Below are 17,824 nucleotides of genomic sequence, written 5' to 3'. Positions count from 1 at the left end.
CAGATCAGTAGCACAATTGTCCGGGTCGTAATGGCAGCAGACCCAGGGATTCACCAATCCTGGGCCGAACTTCGTATCGGGGCACACAGGGACCTGGATGCCCACGGTGTCAGCAGGCAGGGAGCTGGGCATGGGACCCACCAACAGGCTGGGGGAGCCCAGCTTCCCTGGTGGGACTGTCCTGCTAAATTCTGAGCCACAGAGGCACCAAAGGGGCTCGTTAACAGGTCACCATCCCCACCTCTGCTCCCTGTGCCAGCTTTGTCCTGGAGTGCACAGGACAGGGGTACTGTGTAGGGCAATACCAGCCCCAGCCCCTCCATTGCGTGCGCGCCAAATACACCACATAAGGCAAAGCCAGAAATAAAACACAGAGCAGCACCAAGCTGCTATTGAGCCATAACTGCTTTTGGCTGGGATGGAGTTAATTTTCTTCCTAGCAGCACATATGGTGCCGAGTTTTGGATGTGTGACCAAACCAGTGTTGGTAGCACACCCATGTTTTAGCTATTGCTGAAGGCTGCTTGCACGGCCCCAAGGCCTACTCTGTGCCCATGCTGCCCTGCCAGCGAGTAAGCTGGGGGTGCGCTGGTGGATGAAAAGCTGGACATGAGCTGGCAATGTGCACTTGCAGCCCGGTCAGTGCAGGTGGGTGGGGGGCGGGGGGGTCTGTGAGGGGTTTGGGGGGGGATTTGTGAGGGGTTTGGGCAGTCCGCGCCTGGATTTGTTGAGGGGATGTTGGGGTCTGTGAGGTGTTTAGCGGGGTCTGCGAGGGGATTTGAAGGGTTTGGGGGGGTCTGTGAGTGGAGTTGTGAGGTGGTGAGGGGATTTGTGAGGAGATGTTGGGGTCTCTGAGGGGTTTGGCGGGGTCTCTGAGGGGTTTGGGGGAGTCCGTGAGGGGATTTGTGAGGTGTTGAGGGGATTTGTGAGGGGATGTTGGGGTCTGCGAGGGGTTTTGGGGGGGATTTGCGAGGGGCTTGGGCGGTCCACGAGTGGATTTGTGAGGGGATGTTGGCGTCTCTGAGGGGTTGGGGGGGGTCTGTGAGGGGATGGAGGGGTTGTGAGGGGATTTGTGAGGTGTGGAGGGGATTTGTGAGGGGATGTTGGGGCCTCTGAAGGGTATGGGGGTGTCTGTGAGGGCATTTGAAGGGTTTGGGGGGTGTCTGTGAGGCAATGGGGGGTCTGTGAGTGTATTTGTGAGGAGGTGTTGGGGTCTCTGAGGGGTTTGGCGGGGTCTGTGAGGGGATTTGAGGGGTTTGGGGGGGTTGCGCAGTCTGCGAGTGGATTTGTGAGGGGATGTTGGGATCTCTGAGGGGTTTGGGGGGGTCTGCGAGAGGATTTGAAGGGTTTGTGGGGGTCGTGAGTGGATTTGTGAGGAGATTTTGGGGTCTCTGAGGGGTTTGGCAGGGTCTGTGAGGGGATGGGGGGGTTCTGTGAGGGGATTTGTGAGGTGTTGAGTGGATTTGTGAGGAGATGTTGGGGTCCCTGAGGGTTTTGTGGGGATCCGTGAGGGGATTTGAGGGGTTTGGGGGTGTCTGTGAGGGGATGGGGGGGATTTGTGAGCAGTTTGGGCGGTCTGTGAGTGGATTTGTGAGGGGATGTTGGGGTCTGTGAGGTGTTTGGGGGGATCCGTGAGGGTATTTGAGGGGTTTGGGGGGGGCCTGTGAGGGGTTTGGGGTGTCTGTGAGTGTATTTGTGAGAAGATGTTGGGGTCTCTGAGGAGTCTGGGGGGATCCGTGAGGAGATTTGATGGGTTTGGGGTCTGCGAGGGGACGGGGGGATTTGTGAGGGGTTTGGGCTCCTGTCACGCAGCTCCTCCTGCCCAGGGCTGTGGCTGGCAGCACAGGCAGACCCGCCTTTTGGGAAAGATTTGCCGACCCAGAGCAAACGCGGGGCAGCTCCTCTCCCTCCCTCCCTCCCCGAGCAGGCGCAGACCCCACAGCAGCACTGAGGGATGGCAGAGCTGCACGCACACCTCGCAAGCGCTGCTGAGGGAACAGCTCAGGAGCAAAGGGCCCTTCCCGAAGGCCGTCTCTCCGCAGGCGTGCTCTGGTGGGGACACAGCAGGTGCCCTTGCTGTCCCCAGGCCTCCCTGTGGGTGTGATGGCCCTGAGGTCTGATGCATGCCTTTCACCCCATGCAGGCTGTGCTGTGGGCTGTCATGAGTCCAGATTCAGGATCCTGCCGGCTGCGCCAATCTCTTGCCAAGGGGCGGAAAGCACCTCGCTCAGGAGGAGAGAAGCATCAGTGTGTTTTATTGAGGTGAAATAATAATTTGACAGAGTTCAATAAATATGAGGAATTTAACAAAGTTTGACAGTGGTTTCCCGAGGTTCAGTAAGTTGGACGGCAAGGTTTGCCTTATTAATTACTGCACGGAAGAAACGTACGAAGGAGAACTGAGTTAGAATCGAGGTGGAAGGATTCACACAGAGACCGGAGATGCAAAAGGGTAAGGAAGACCCTCCCGTTGAGTCGTGAGGTTCAGAGGGGACCCCCTTGCTTTCTAAACTCCTTATGGAGCCTAGGTGCGGCTCGGTCCAATCTTAGTCTCAGACTTGGACAACAGTTTGTCTAATGGAATTATCTGTACAAAGTTTATAATAGTTAATATTAAGTAGCTACGTGGATTAGTACTGTTTCCTTAGTATGAATTCAGCATGCTATCAGTCACTTAGCAAAGATCTGCTATTGAGAACAGGCCTCTATGCCTCGAGGAGCAACCTTGAGAGGCGTCCCAGCTCGAGGGGAGATCACTGCCATGCAGCCACGCTGCCTAGGAGGGAGAGCTGAAAGAAGGCTCCCTTAGGCTGTCGTATTTATGGGATAAAGTGGCTGGCTCCTAGTCAAATCACATGCAATGGGAAGGGTATGCATGAGACTCCTTGTGCCCACAACTTTTTTTGCTCCTTGATAAATGAGTCTTGGAAAAACCACCCGCTATTCCTGTGTTAATCGCCTGATGAGTGTTCCAAGGTGATAGGCAGCGGTGCTCACTGGGTCACTCGGCTCCTTTGTGGGTTTTTCAGAGAAGAGATTGAAACTAGAGGAGTTCTTGGCCTGGCTATGGCTCCTTTACCTCCTTTGGAGCCTGTACCAAACTACGGCTAGTTTGGTTATGGGGTTGAGTGTACCCGTCACACCAGCTCTTGGGAAATGAGGGTACGTGTGACCCTGTGCGAGGTCAAGCTAGAACATGCTTTGCAGTTTGTGTATTTACTGCCCTGAATTTTCTGCTCTTCCTGGCTGTCTTCTGTGGTTTTCAGCCTGCTCTCGCCTCCACAGAAAGAAATGCTGTGTGTATGAAAGAGACCATTATGAATCTTCCCTTAGGAGTTGTTTTTTTTGCGCTCTGCTCCTGAATTACTATCTGTAGTATATCTGCCAATGTTCAAAATATCTTTCTAATTCCCTGGTTTAAGTATTCTGACCCTACTCCAGCTACATGTTACTATGCACAACTCCCACCAACCATCATTTTTTACTTCAAGTTGTTTTTCATGAAATAACACACATTGCATCCAGAATCCTGTGTTGCTGTTCCATGGTTTTCTTCACAGTTTTCCAGCTGTATTCCTCCTCCCCATGATAAACAGTGTTGCCAGTATTTCTTTTTCTCTTAGAATACACATGGTAAGGGTGGTTGCTGGATGTCTCATCCTTTTTGAGGCCGGGAAGACACGTTCTGAGAAGGCCTTTTCCTAGTCCCAGGTATTCAGGGACGCAAGACGTGCCTATCCCCGTCAGCTCTGTGGAGGATTTAAGAGAGGTTGTGCACCTGAAGGTTAAACCGTGCTTCTGTATCGGAAGCTGAATTTCAGCAAGCAAAAGCAACTTCCCCAAATCTTAAGTTGTGTGTCTTTGAATGCTGCAAAATTGAATTAAATAATGAACCTTGCATACATCTTTCTCGATTAAGCGTACAGTGGATGTCTCCTCCTTCAACTAGCCTGGAGCTTAAAAATCAGCTTAAAAATACTGGATAGTGTAATTTTTGCTGCACATGGCCTCAGTCCACTTGGGAGAAAATTGGATTAGTTACACAAGTCTTCGTGGAAGGCTCAAAGAGAGCCTAAGGTTTTGAGTGCCCTAGGATGCTCTTTTCACGTAGGTTAACAGGCACGTATAAAGCCTGTAATGGCGTAAGGACTCCCCAGAACATCTTCAGTACAGCTATATTTTATGTAAGCCGCTGTTTTCATGCAACCTCAGCTAGCGCTGTGCTGCTCTTTACAGGATGGGGTGAGTGGTGTTGTCTTTGGCTGTGTGGGCTTAAATGTGTTTCCAATGTGCGTGTCAAGTAAATTACCTGTGAAACAGACTGCCAGTCTGGCTGAAGCCAGTGCTTCCGAGAAGATGAACTAAAAGCTTTGATGGTACAGTCCTGCCATGAATACGATCCGGTCAAGTAAGTGTTGATCATGTCCAATCTGTTCTTTGAAGATTATGGGAAAATTGCAGAGATGTGTGTTTTAACAAGAGAGACACGTGCCTACCTTTTTCTTTTTTCCCCCTCAAACCTTTTAGTTACATGAAGAAACCCTTGGGTCCACCTCCACCATCATATACTTGCTTTTGTTGCGGAAGACCTGGCCACTACATAAAGAACTGCTCGAAAAATGGGGTATGATTGTGGGGGACTTCTGGTGTTACTCTAGGTGTTAATTATTTTACCTGGGCAGTTACGCAACGAATACATGAACACTCATATTAAGAATTGTTTCGCTTGGGGTGAAAGGCAGAGGTTATATGGCAATGTTGCAAAGCCCTTCCAAATTCAAGGGGAAGCTGGAATTATAAAGGTGGAATCTTCTTTCTAGGTCTTAGACATTAAGTATGTCCATAGATCTTTCTCTATGAACTTTCATGCGTATTTTCATATACTTCAGTATTACTGGAATTTTTTCTGTTTTCCACTCTTTTTAATGACAGTTCACTGTTTTTATTATTTTGTATCAAACCAAGGCATTTCTCTTGACCCCATCTATTGCATATTTGCGTGTTGTAATTACACTAAGTCCCTGGTTGAGTATTGATACCATTTCACGTTAGTCACTGAAGGTATACGCGTGAGGTATGAATTCAACCTTCACCTATAGACGGTGAGTGTAGGTTTCTCCAGTGACTGATTCAGAGCACAAGATTAAGCTCTCGCTCTGAATTGTGCTTTGGAGGAGGAGCAGCGGGTTTGTCTCTTCTCTGAGTGGATGGTGAGCTAAGGGATATGTCAGCCTTAAGGAACCTGAAGTTAAGCCAAAGAATGTTGCTGGAGTTCAAAACCCCGCTCAAGCCTTTGGAACATCCTGGCTATATTCATGTAGGAAAATAAGTATTTCAGTTGAGCAACCCTTACGCTAGGTAAAAGGAGAGGATTAAAGGCTTTTGCTGCTTAAAATCATCAGGGAAATGTCATTTTAAGTGTGGGTCTTGAGGTACGTCTGCCTCTCTTTTCTTGAACAGGACAAAAAATTTGAGTCTGTTCCCAGAGTTAAGAAGAGCACAGGAATTCCACAGAGTTTCATGACAAAGGTGAAGGATCCCAATACGAAGGGTGCTATGCTGACAAGATCTGGAAAATATGCAACACCACCTATTAATGCCTAGGTATGGAACTAAGTGGACTGACCAAAAAGTGAAGGAGAGAAAGCACGCATAAATCTGAGTGGCAATGCAACCCAGTTGGCCAGCATCTGTCATTCCAAGGGAGGAAGCACTGTCATTGTACCTTAACCTGAAAACCTGTAGTACTTTCTAATATTAAAAGAGGGTGGTCCTACTGCTCATGCCCCTGGAAGTTGGCTAAACTTGCGGTATGCTAAGAATCTGCGTTTCTGCAAAACACTTCAGTAGTGTTTACAGGGGAGTCATTCTCCTTGAAAGCTCATTTTGCTTCTGTTTTCTGTTTCAAAGGCTTCTTGCCAAATTCAACAGGTAGCTGTTGGCCTGAGATTTCCTCCCCCTCTGACTTTTATTAAATCCCATGTGTGAAACAGACTAACGTTTTCCTGTTGCTATAAACTGAGAAAATACTACCGTGTGCTGATGTCGTGGTTTAACCCCAGCCAGCAACTAAGCACCACGCAGCCGCTCACTCACTCCCCCCCCCCACCCAGTGGGATGGGGGAGAAAATCAGGAAAAGAAGTAAAACTCCTGGGTTGAGATAAGAACGGTTTAATAGAACAGAAAAGAAGAAACTAATAATGATAATGATAACACTAATAAAATGACAGCAGTAGTAATAAAAGGATTGAAATGTACAAATGATGCGCAGGGCAATTGCTCACCACCCGCCGACCGACACCCAGCCAGTCCCCGAGCGGCGAAAATCCCTGCCCCCCCCCCTTCCCAGTTCCTAAACTAGATGGGACGTCACATGGTATGGAATACACCGTTGGCCAGTTTGGGTCAGGTGCCCTGGCTGGGCATGAGAAGCTGAAAAATCCTTGACTATAGTCTAAACACTACTGAGCAACAACTGAAAACATCAGTGTTATCAGCATTCTTCACATACTGAACTCAAAACATAGCACTGTACCAGCTACTAGGAAGACAGTTAATTCTATCCCAGCTGAAACCAGGACAGCTGACAAGAGTGGCTGTTTTAAAATGCACTTGGTAGCACTTTTGGTTTTCCGTCATGGATCTCCTTTTGTAGAAGCTGTAACATAGACGTCTTCCTTTTAGAAAATGTAATTACTCGGAGACTACCTTTATCCTGTGCCTGCAATTTACATTTATCCTCTGGCAAAGGAGAGGTGGGATTCATTTTGCCTGATTTCTAGCTGTCAAAAAAAAATTTTCCTAGTCTGAGCTTCTTTCTTAGTTGATCCAATGAATGGGAGAGTTCTGCAGAAAGAAAAGTGTTCCCCCCTCCCTTTCTAGTGTTGTGGCTGTAGAAAAGTAGTTTAAACTAAGCACCTGTGTTTTAGAAGGCTAATGTGGAGTGAGAAGAATTCCATCTCTTCTCTTCCTTTGGTAAAATCCAAAGCTTGGAAAAGTTTTCCTTTGCCCATCTTTAACTTGTTTCTTTTTTCTTCCCCGCCCTTCCTCCAGGGAAGCTTCTGCTAGAGAAAAGAAGGAAAAGCCTCCCTTTTTACCAGAGGAACCGTCCTCCTCCTGAGATGATGATGATCCTGTTCCGGACGAGTTGTGATGTCTCTGTTTGTAAGGATCTAATGACTGATGCAGCTGTTATTCCCTGCTGTGGAAACAGTTATTGTGATGAATGTAAGTGTTACTCCCATATTTGTTGATTCAAAACATCACATCTGATCTTCTGTGTAGCATTCGCTACGTATCAAGGTGCCACGCTTAGATCACTGGTCGGCCCGGACCAGGGAAAGAGACAGATAACACACGCAGTGTGAGCGCCAACTTCCGCCTTTTATTGCGCAGTTAATTCCTTTTATACTAACAAGGGGAGGTTGGGTTACAGGTACATCACAAGGCTGCGACTAACCCTCTTAACTTTCCGTGACATCGCGAGATCTTCCGAACGCTGACCCCTACACTTCTGAAAGCAGAAGGAGGAGATAACAAAATAACTTTGTTACCAGTTCTATTTAATATTTAATACGAATTGAATACGAAAGCGCTCTTCTCATATAAAGGGCAAAAGAAAGCCAGGAAGCTTTTCCCCCTTTTTTACGTGTCTAGTTAAATCTTCTTTACATGCAGAAGGACGAGTATGAGAAGAGTGGCTAACTGTGCAGGTGATTACAGTGTTAGGTATTGAATGCGTTTAGTTTGTCCACAGCCCTTTCTCTCATAGAAAATTATATAGCCAACTCTGGGCACTTTTGGTGGTCTGCAACAAAGGGATAGTTAGGCATTTAATCCACATTCTTCTCCACGGGAGAGTTGGTTAAAACCTTCAGAACTCGAACCTACTAATGTTTTTTTGAGACGTGTTTTATTCATTAACCTTGAGGTTGGGGACTTCTCACTGTACTAGATGGTGGGAAAGAGACTAGTTGAAACATCAAGACACAGCCTATGCTACATCTTCAGATGTTACAATAGTGAAATATCAAAACTGTATAGTTATTTGCTACATACTAGAGATTTTTTACACTGTTGAACATTTCTAGCTTCATGCTCTCAATTCAAGACCATATTCACCCATTAATCATATGTGTGCTTTTATAATTGATGAGAACCCCCAAAACTTCCTTAGTTTGGCTAAATACTATTTTGATTATTCTAATTATACAGAGGTATTAGAACAGCATTGCTGGAATCTGAGGAACATACATGCCCAGCGTGGCATCAGATGGATGTTTCGCCTGATGCTTTAATTGCCAACAAGTGCCTACGCGAGGTAACGTGATGACATTTACATAAAGTGCTTGTAAGAAAAGGCTATTTGTAGAAAGCTGAAAGGGAAGAAGATACTAATTTACATCTCCTTAAGCAAGGCGTAATTGAATAAGGCTAAATTTACTTTCCAAATACATTATCTGTTGCTGTCACAGAAGCTTACAACTCTTTAGAGACAACCTGGCAAATTCAGGTCACGCTTTTGTTTGACATGATTGCCTCGCTTTCAAATTCGGCGTTAACACTGAAGTACATTACATACAGTTACTCTGAGTTACCAGTCATTAGTATGAGTGTTTCATGTGATGTGCATGTTGGTTTCATATATCTGTCTGTTGGTTTCTTTTAGGACTGATAGCATTTACAGGAATACACAAGTAATTTTCCTCTGTGAAGGCTTTTGTTTGTAGATCTGCTGAAGTTTCATCTTGCCCTTTTTGTAAATGTTTTTCTGCCTCTAGGCTGTGAACAATTTAAGAAATGGAACTGGCTACACCAAAAGGCTGCGTCAGCAGATTCGGCAGCAACAGCAGCAGCAGCCACTACTGCCACCGCCTCCACCACCACTCATGAGTGTTACACCTCCTGCTGCTCTGGTGACGGCTGCATGACCCTTCTACATCTTCCTCTCTGTTCACCAGCAGTTCGTTGGAAGAGAAGGTAAGCTTTATTTCAACATATGCAGCGATTCTTATATTTCAGTACAGCTTATTTTCCAACTGTCTGCGTTTATTCAGAAGGGCTATCAGGTTCCTGTGTGAAGGCAACAGCATTAGCAAGTCATCTGGGCCCCCAAGGACAATCAATACCCACCACTGGTAAGGAACTGTAACTTTAGAATGTCTTTTAAAAAATTCTCTTCAGATAAACTGAATGGGATTTTTTGCTATTTCCTCTCTCCACTCCAAAAGGTCATCCAGCGAGGACCAGTACACTTTGCTCAGCAGGTGGCAGACCAGGCTGGGAACTGCGAGTGTTGTACAGAAATTCGATGTATTACTAACTTGTAAGCTGTTAAACGAGGCCGTAGCACTTAACTTCTGCAACAGCCGATTTATAAAGAAGTAAGTATGGACAGAGAGTTGTGGAGAATACAAGTGGTCCTTAATTTTTAAATGGCCTAATTTGAATTGGCTTTAACAAAGGGGATCTGTGCTTGCAGTAAAACTATTTAAAATAAAACTCCAGTACCTGATCAAAAAGAGGACTGTGAAAAAGGAACTTTTTTGGAGGAAACCATAATTCCTTATCAGAATTAAAAACAATTAAAGGCTCAGGTGGACAGACACCCTTTTGATTTCTGGCTGAACAGGGCTGTAGAAATTGAATAGAAGTCAGCCTCCAACATTCTTTTTCTAACAACTTAGTTGGCACTGATTGAGCAAATTCTTGGAAGAGTCAACACTGTTATTTTTTGACAATTTTGAGTTTCTTTAGTTTAGTCAGGCCAAATAGCCAAGCTGCTTTCTCTCAGCTGGAGAGAGAGGAGTCTGTTTTATCTATTACTGCAGTGTCAGGTCAGTCCTTCCTTTTGGTATGTATGTGTTAGAGATAGAGTGTAAGGGTGCACTGTGTTTATAAAATCCTAAAGATAAATCAGAACAAAACCCCGGATCCATCCCACAGATTGTCTAAAATCTCCAGGAAGCAAGAAAATAACAGTTCAGGAACAAGAGCAGGCCAAATACATCATTGTGAGGCAAGAGCATACGAAGCGTACGTGGAAGAAGATAAAAGAAGTTTGAGGGAAAATGAGTTAATATCTGTGCTGTACGGGCTGCCAGCGCCTGTGGCTTGTCACTGCTCTCGGGCTACCGACCCAGCTTCAAGGTGGAAAAAAAGTGGCTTTCTCTGAATGCTGGTGTCAGGAACAAGGTGCTTTAACTTGCCCGCAGGTGCCTGCAGGCTTTTATTAGTATGAGTTTGTGTGGTAGGAATGGAAGGTGTAGCTGGTGTTACTTCAGTGAAGGTCATGGGGTTTGGGGGTTTTCTTGCCTGGTTGGATTTGATTGGTTGGTTTGTTTGGTTTGGGTTGTGCTATCAATTTGGGGGGTTCAGGAGCTGATTTCCATTCATTCCTCCTCCCAAGTGGTGAGGGTAGAAAAGGCTGGAGTGATAAATTTCTACCCGGCTGGAGGCAAGCTGACCGCATGAGTCGGAGAGACGCATTCACAGTGGAGGCTCATACACCACCCTGATGGCTGAAGGCAACTCCCTGAACTGTAACAGTGTGAACTTACCTGTTGTCTCTCGGAGTATGCAGGAGAAATGGCTTGCAGCTTTGTGAAGCTATAAACAAGTGTCAAAACTTGCAACAAATGAGTTTAACTTCTTGTATAAAATTAGGATCTCTTGGAACAGAAGTATGTTGGAGCTGTTCGCTATGGTGGACAAATCATAGCAAGAGTTGGCAAAATATTAAACTGCCAGAGACTGGCAGACACAGTCATAAGAATAAAAAAATATAATTTTGTTGTGGACATCAACTGCAGGATCCCAGGAGGCCCAGTGGCTCAGCCAGGAAATCCAATCAGTAACAGAATATCAGCACCTACAATGATAGAGTCAGAAAGCACTGACAAAACCATAAAGGCAAGAATAGGCATGATTTTGCTCCCCTTTCTTCAGGAAATACAGTTGTAAAGGAATTGTTTATAGCCCAGAGGAGAGAACTAGCACTGGCATTGACTATGAGATTGCTTTGGCGCCTTACCAACGTGGGTAATAGCCTGCTTAGAGACCTGTAAGTTTACAGAGGTTTACAGAGCCCCTTTGCTACGCAACAGGGCTCGACAGGGAGCCCCTGGATAGCTACAATAGAGTTATTTCCAAACTCTGCACAGCATCATCCCTCCTTGTCCCTTCCAAGCAACCCAAGTTTGCAGGCAAAACACGCTCCCTTGGGCAGAGCAACATAGCTGCCTGGTACTGTGTTGCTTCCAGGACTGAAGTCACTCTTTCTGCAAAACACCATGCCGAGCTGTCTGGTTTTACCAGTTTGCACCTAAGACATCCCAGACGGCTTTGCTATCTAGTGGGCTGTGCGTGGAAAAAAAATATGAAGGCACCAGGCTAGAGCCCTTCTGTATAGTGACCAGATGTATTTGTCTTCCCTTTTTTGAATTTTTTTTCCCTTCTAACTTACCTCAGGTGAAATTTGGCCTTTTAAAAAAGTGCCAATATCTTAGAGTCTAAAGCGACTTGGAACAAATCCTTGCTGTGTATTTGGGATTCAGATAATACAAGGCAGTGTGAGGATTGCCAACTGACATAGACAAAAAAGTGAGACTTCATTTGCGTCTTTATTTAGGTAGCAGGTTAAATAGGTCAGAATTGGGACTTTCATGACCTTGCCAGGGTGTCCGCTTACCCTTGAGCAAACAGAACTTCAATAAATACAAAAACAAAAACTGCAAAATTGGGAACGGCATTCTCCTCCTGACATACTTTTTTTCCAGAAGGCAGGTGCATGCTTCCTTTCTGGGGCCATCTTTGTGTATCATAGAAATAGTTCATATACTTAGACCAGTCTTCAGAGTTTTGAAAGGTGGACAGAAGGGCCAAACAAACACCTAGGATTCTTGACCTTCCTGGATTTTTTCAGTTGTTGATAACCAAAAGCTCTTTTTCTCTCCTCCTCCTTTTCTCTTCTGGTATGCTTTCACTCTCCTCTCCACAGGCCTGTTTTCTCTTTCTGTTTCTTCGGTTTTCATTTTCCTTGGAAGACCCTGCAAGCCTTTATATTCCACAGTGTGATTAGACAGGTAAAGCCACGATCCACTGGAGTCAGTTCTTACTTTAACCAAAGAAAGCTCATTTTACCTTTTTTCCTCTGAAACACTTTTCAGTTCTTCTGGACATACCAGGAATTCTGCTGTGCTCTCTGGGGTTATTGGAGGCAAAGGTACAGGCACCTGAACCAGAAATGTTGAACTTAACAGGTAGCAAGACGCCTGGAGTAGTCAGGTACTTTTTTCCAAATTGCTAACTTAGCTCTTAAAATAAGATCCCTTTGGTTGGTTTGCATTATCCACGTTTTGCACAGTCCCCTGTCCCAAAACAGACTTCCTGAAGCTCTGATGAAGTAGGATCTTAGCCAAACTCCTCTGAAGTTGACAACTACACCCATGACTGCTCAGCTGAGCAAATTCTAACAAAGAGGATTGTCTCACAAAGTGCGATGGCAAACCTGCACTGCACTTAGCCTTAATTTTCACAGAGCTGCAGACTGACGACCTTGCTGTCCCTTTCAGAGGATTTTAGACTGTAGCAAGAATGACGTCCTTTCTTCAAAGCTTGCTTTCAAACACAGTTTTCACACGGGTGTATGACACAGTTAATTTGTGAGGGCCATTCAGCTGGGAGCCTGCAATCCCGCTCGGGGCTCACAGGGGCTGCAGCAGCCGCCGCACATTCGAGCCCTGGCATCCTGATGTGCAGAAGGAGCTGACGGGCTGCTCCTTGCAGGCTGGGGCACCACAGACTGAGGGGCCTCTGAGGGTAGGATAGAGCTCAGAGAAATGCTGGGAAAGGAGAGCAAGAAAAGGCTTGCCAATTTCTTTCTGCTGGGGTTTCTTGGCCCTCCCAAGACATAGTTCTGCTGCTATTCATTTGGCAGCAATACCAACTTCTGAGGTGGGAGCCTTTTCTTTTGAAATCTGCCTTTTTGTATTTGTCTTCTAGTAGGTATTTAGTTTGATTAAGTACATGCCTAATGCAGATTTGAAACAACCTTTCTGGTTCTTCTTATGCATTGTTCTAGAGTGAACCCCCCCCCCCACCACCACCCAAGAGATCTAATGCCTGGAAGAGGCACAGCAGCTACTTGGACCTGTCAGAAACTACTCTCATACATGAGAAACGTCACAGCGTTTGTCGACCTGACATACCTCTCCTGTTTCCGATTCCACTGCCATATCTACACCTGCTTCTTTGGGGAGGACAAGCAGAGACGGTGGTGTGTCCAGGAAGGCTTTTGACTGGTCCTCTGTGTCTGCTTCACCTGCAGGGCCACTTTGGTCTTCCAAAGGCAGCTCTGGAAAGCAAAAGCACGTGCAGCGATGTAACTTCTTGGAAGTGGACAACAGGTAAAGCAAAACCCAGCCAAAGCCTTACACCAGCTGTCTTCTTGGCCCTCTGATGCCCTGTTCTCTGTCACGTCTCCTCCATTGAATGGAAACGATTTGCAAAAGGACATCTCTGTCAGCAGGTTTCTGAACTCAGAGCTTCAGCTCATCTTGCAGAGCAAAGTGTTCCTGCCCCGATAGACAGTGTCCAAACAGAGGTGATGGGAGAAGCAGGGCTTAAAAGACAGAACTCAATGCCCAGCCCTGCTAGAAATGATGCTGAGGTAGGAGCAGCATTCGCAAAGCATCTCCCTGATGCAAGTGCACGTAGAAGGGCAGATGCTGAACGTCAGCAGTGATGTTTACTGTATGAATACCATCACTCTGGTCACGTGGGAAGCCTAACAATAGGAAAGCACTGCTGTCAAGTCTTGAGTGCTCGCAGCTCCCTCCATTTGCACAGGTGTCCACCAGGAGCACAGTATGGAACAGGAACACAAGTCCCCACCATGTGACAGCCCTCGGTTCCTCCTCATACCTGTGGCTCTGTCCGTGGGTGCTGGTGACTCCCTGGCTGACGGACAGGAGCGGCCATCCATCTCCTCCCCAAAGATGTCACTGAAGTTTTCAATCATAAACAGCAGCAGCACGTTCACCTGCACACATCAAAGCCTTGGTCTCAACCCAGGTGCCTGAAAACGTATCGCACAGCCTTTCCCACTGCTGACCCTTGCCTCTGTGCAGACGGCTGTTGCTGTGGGGCTGCTCTTGCAGGCAGCCACCCCACCAGCATTTGTTGGGGAGAGGAGGCAGCCAGGGACCTCTGAGCAGCCAAGTTCTGATGGGCTGGCAAGGCTGCAGCCGGCTGCTCGATCCAGCGTACCTTCTCAGTCACCGCCAGCATGGCCTGGAGCGGGAGCAGGTCCTCATTAGGTGGGCTCAGGAGGTTTGGCCCAAGGCAGATGGCCAGGTTGCTGGTGGTCATTCTGCTGGTGGAGGCGTTGTGGCCGATGTTCTGGAGGAGGGCCAGCAGCTGCTTGAGGAGGAGGAGGTTGGCTCCAGGCAACTTCTCGGCCACCCTGAGGGAACAGGAACTCAACGTTAATAGAGCAGATGTTGCCCACAGCCATCCCCGAAGCTTGCCCAAGGCAGGTGGGAGCCAGTGGGTGAGTTGCACAGATTTCCAGGTGCTCTCAGCCAGCGGTCAGTGCTCCCGTGCCTCAGGAAGGAAGCACGGCGTTCCTTCCCAGCTCCTGATTTCCCCCAAGCCCAGGCAAGGGAAGGCTCCCTGTCCATGCCCTTTCCCCCGAAATCTAAGCCCACCGCAGCAAAAGCAAGCTGTCAGAAGACACAGCTTTTTAAGGAGACCGTCCCTTTGCAGGCAAGTCCCAGGCCTCTACCAGTCCCTCCTCAACAGGCAGGCTGCTGCCCACACTTACGCTTTCAGCTCTTCAATCTTCTCCTCCTTGCCGCTCTTCTGCATCGCCGCCATCCAGTCCTCGTAGAGGTCCGTCACGAGGAGCTTGGCGGGGATGCTTCGGAGGAAGTCCTGCAATGCCAGGGGCTCCAGGTGAGCCTCTGAACACTCCAGGCCAGCCAGGAGCTCTTCCAGCTGCAGGTCAGAAGCGCTCACCTTCAAGATGACGGCCAGCAGCAGCGCAGGCTGGCTGCCCAGGTCGACGTCGGCGCCGTGGTCCATGGCCTCTCGCAGCTCCCGAAATTCCGTTCCGCTGGCAGCTCTTCGGAATATCCCTTCCGTCGATGGTCCTTCCCGGTGCAGGACAGCCAGCAGCTCCTGCAGGAGGGGCAGGAGGACAGTTGCTTGGCTGAGAAGCTGCCTTCCAACAGCAGTGACCAAAGCGCTGCCCCAGATCCTGCTCCTTGCCCCCCAAAGCATCGTCTGGGGGTGAAGAGCCCAATCCCCCATCCCCGGAGCTCCTGGGGACAGCCACGTCCCCTCTGGAGCAGCGGGAGGGAGGGCTGGGGACCCCCTGCCCAGGCTGGCTTACCTGGATGGGCCGGGGCAGGGAGCCGTCCTCCCCGCAGAGGGCTGCCAGGGGCTGTCCAAAAAGCGCCCTGCTACAGCCGGAGCCCGCCTGCCCTGGCGCCTGGGCAGCGGCTGGGGTCCTCCGCAGAGCAAAGGGCCAGGGCAGCCCCATCCTCCTCCTGCTCCTCCTGCTGTTTCCTCCTGCTGCAAAGGAAAACAGAGCAAGATCCCGTCAATGGAGACTGCCAGGCCACTGCTCCCGGAGCCTGCCCTGCCTGCAGCGCGGTGCTGAGCAGTGAGGACGGGCAGGGAGCCAGCAGCTGGAACCGCGGCTCCAGCTCAGCGGCTCCATCTCGCAGGCTCCTGAGAGCCAGCGTGCCACCGGGACAGCCTGTCCCAGCCCTCGCCCTGCCCTCCTCCAAGCCGTGGGCAGCAGCAGAGGCTCCGTGTCCCCGCAGAACCACGTCCAGCGGCCGCTGCCCAGCGGGTGTCTGTGCTCGTCCAGGTGATGTCCTGCCTTGGGGTGCCGCACCTGCATGGCGACACTCAAGGGACAAGTGAGCACAGCTCAACCATTTGCAGGAGGTTGCCTTCCTTTCCAAAACTCACCTGGTGAGCGGCAAAGTCCACCTCCCTTGTTCCCAGACGGGGCTCTCGGTGGCCCTTGCTTGGGATGATCCTGCAAAAATGAGATTGCGCTTAGAGAGCATCCCCGCAGCAGAAAGGGCCACCGGCAAGCTGCCGCCCGGCACCAGCAGCCTGAGCGCAGCAGAGCTGGGACCCTGTGCCCTGTGGGGCTCTCTGCCCTGCATGGCAGGATTCCCCCCAGTGCCACCAGTGAGGATGTGCTGGCATTCCTGGTGGCTCCCCAACCCTCTCCACTCCCCGAGTGGCACCATGAGACCCTCCCCACAACCTCTCCCCACTTGCCGCACGTGCCGGCACAGCCAGAGGTGGGCGAAAGGCAGCCGTTCTCACCTCTGTCTGGCCCTCGATCAGCCTCTCCAGGCTCCCGGCGCTGAATGTCCTCCACTGGGCAAGAGAGAAGGAGCGGAGGAAGGTGAGTAGCGATGCCTCTGCCGCTCGCTCGGCTGGAGGACCAGGGCTCGGGGACAGAGCCCAGATCGGGGAGACACTCACGGCGTGGCGGCGGCTCAGCTGCTTCTCCAGGGGTTTGAGGGAGGGGAGATGGGTCACCCGGGCTTGCTTTGCTCCTTCTGGTGTCCTGCGGACCAGGAAGGGACAGGGAGAGAGCTGGCTGAGCCCCGAGCTGCCCCTTCTCTCCTGTCAGGCAGCTCTCCCCGAGAGCTCCTGGCAGCTGCGAGGGCACCTCTCCCCAGCTGGGGAGCTGTGTTCTCCCATCAGGCTGCGCCTGGAGCATCCCCCTTTGGCTTACCCCAGCAGCGTGCCCACCCACAGCTCCTTCAGCGCCTGGGAGCTGCAGAAAGAGAGGAGAACCAGCGTCAGGCCCCGCTGCTTCAAAGCCCGTGGGCAGAGGCGTGTTTGTGTGTAGCCCTGCGCCGTGGGGAAGGACACAGGGGCAGGACGAAGAAGCCCCGTGGGGCAGGACAGGGACTCTGCCCAAGCCCTGGCTCCCTGTGTCCTGCCAGAGCAGGACTTTTGCCCTTCTCTTCTGGGCACGGTTGGGAACCTCTCCCACCCAGCCATGGGATGTGGCACCACGACTCACCCAAAGGCGACAACGCATGAGCCGGTGGGCCAGACGAGGATGAGGATGTCCTCGTCGCCGCCTTCCTCCTCCTCTTTTTCCTCCCCTGCTGCCTCCTTTCTGCTGCTCAGCACCCACAGCTGGTCCAGGGCCAGGCGGAGCTGTGGGCGCAGGCTGGTGCCGCGTCTGCAGAGAGCAGAGAGGAGAGGCAGGCGGTGAGCTGGGGGTGTCCTCCTCGGGGTCCCCCCGGGCAGAGCCCTGTCCCCCACCTGCCCTTGGGACAGACATCGATGGGCGCATCCAGCACCAAGGTGCCGGGGCCTGGGGCTGGTGCCGGGGTGTCCCGGGGCTGGGGCCAGGGCCAGGGCTGGGGGAAAGGCAGCTGGGCTCTGAGGGTCTTACTGCAACTTGGCGATCACCAGTTCCTCCTGGAGGAGGAGAAGGCGTCTCTCGCTCCTCTTGCGGCCCCGGGTGAGCCGCACGTCTGCGCTCAGCACCGCCTCGGCGTCGGCGAGAGCCTCCCTGCAGAGCAGAGAGCGGCGGGCATGAGAAAGGCCGCTGCCACCGCGGGTCCCGGCCGTGCCCCCGAGGCACAGGGAGAGCTCACCTGGAGCCACAGCAGCAGTTGGCCTGGCCCATCCTGCCCGGGAGAGGAGGACCCTCGCCGTGGACCGAGGACGCGGGCCAGTCGGCGACAGCGGGGATGGGAGGCGAGGTGCCGGTGCCGGTTCGGTGCCGCTCGGTCAGATCCTGCCTCCTCCCAGCGCTCCTGCGTGCCAGCA

Source organism: Buteo buteo, unplaced genomic scaffold (assembly GCF_964188355.1).
Source record: "Buteo buteo unplaced genomic scaffold, bButBut1.hap1.1 HAP1_SCAFFOLD_210, whole genome shotgun sequence".
NCBI lineage: Eukaryota > Metazoa > Chordata > Aves > Accipitriformes > Accipitridae > Buteo > Buteo buteo.
The sequence above is the reverse complement of the archived record's forward strand: the minus strand, read 5'-3'. Positions refer to the sequence as shown.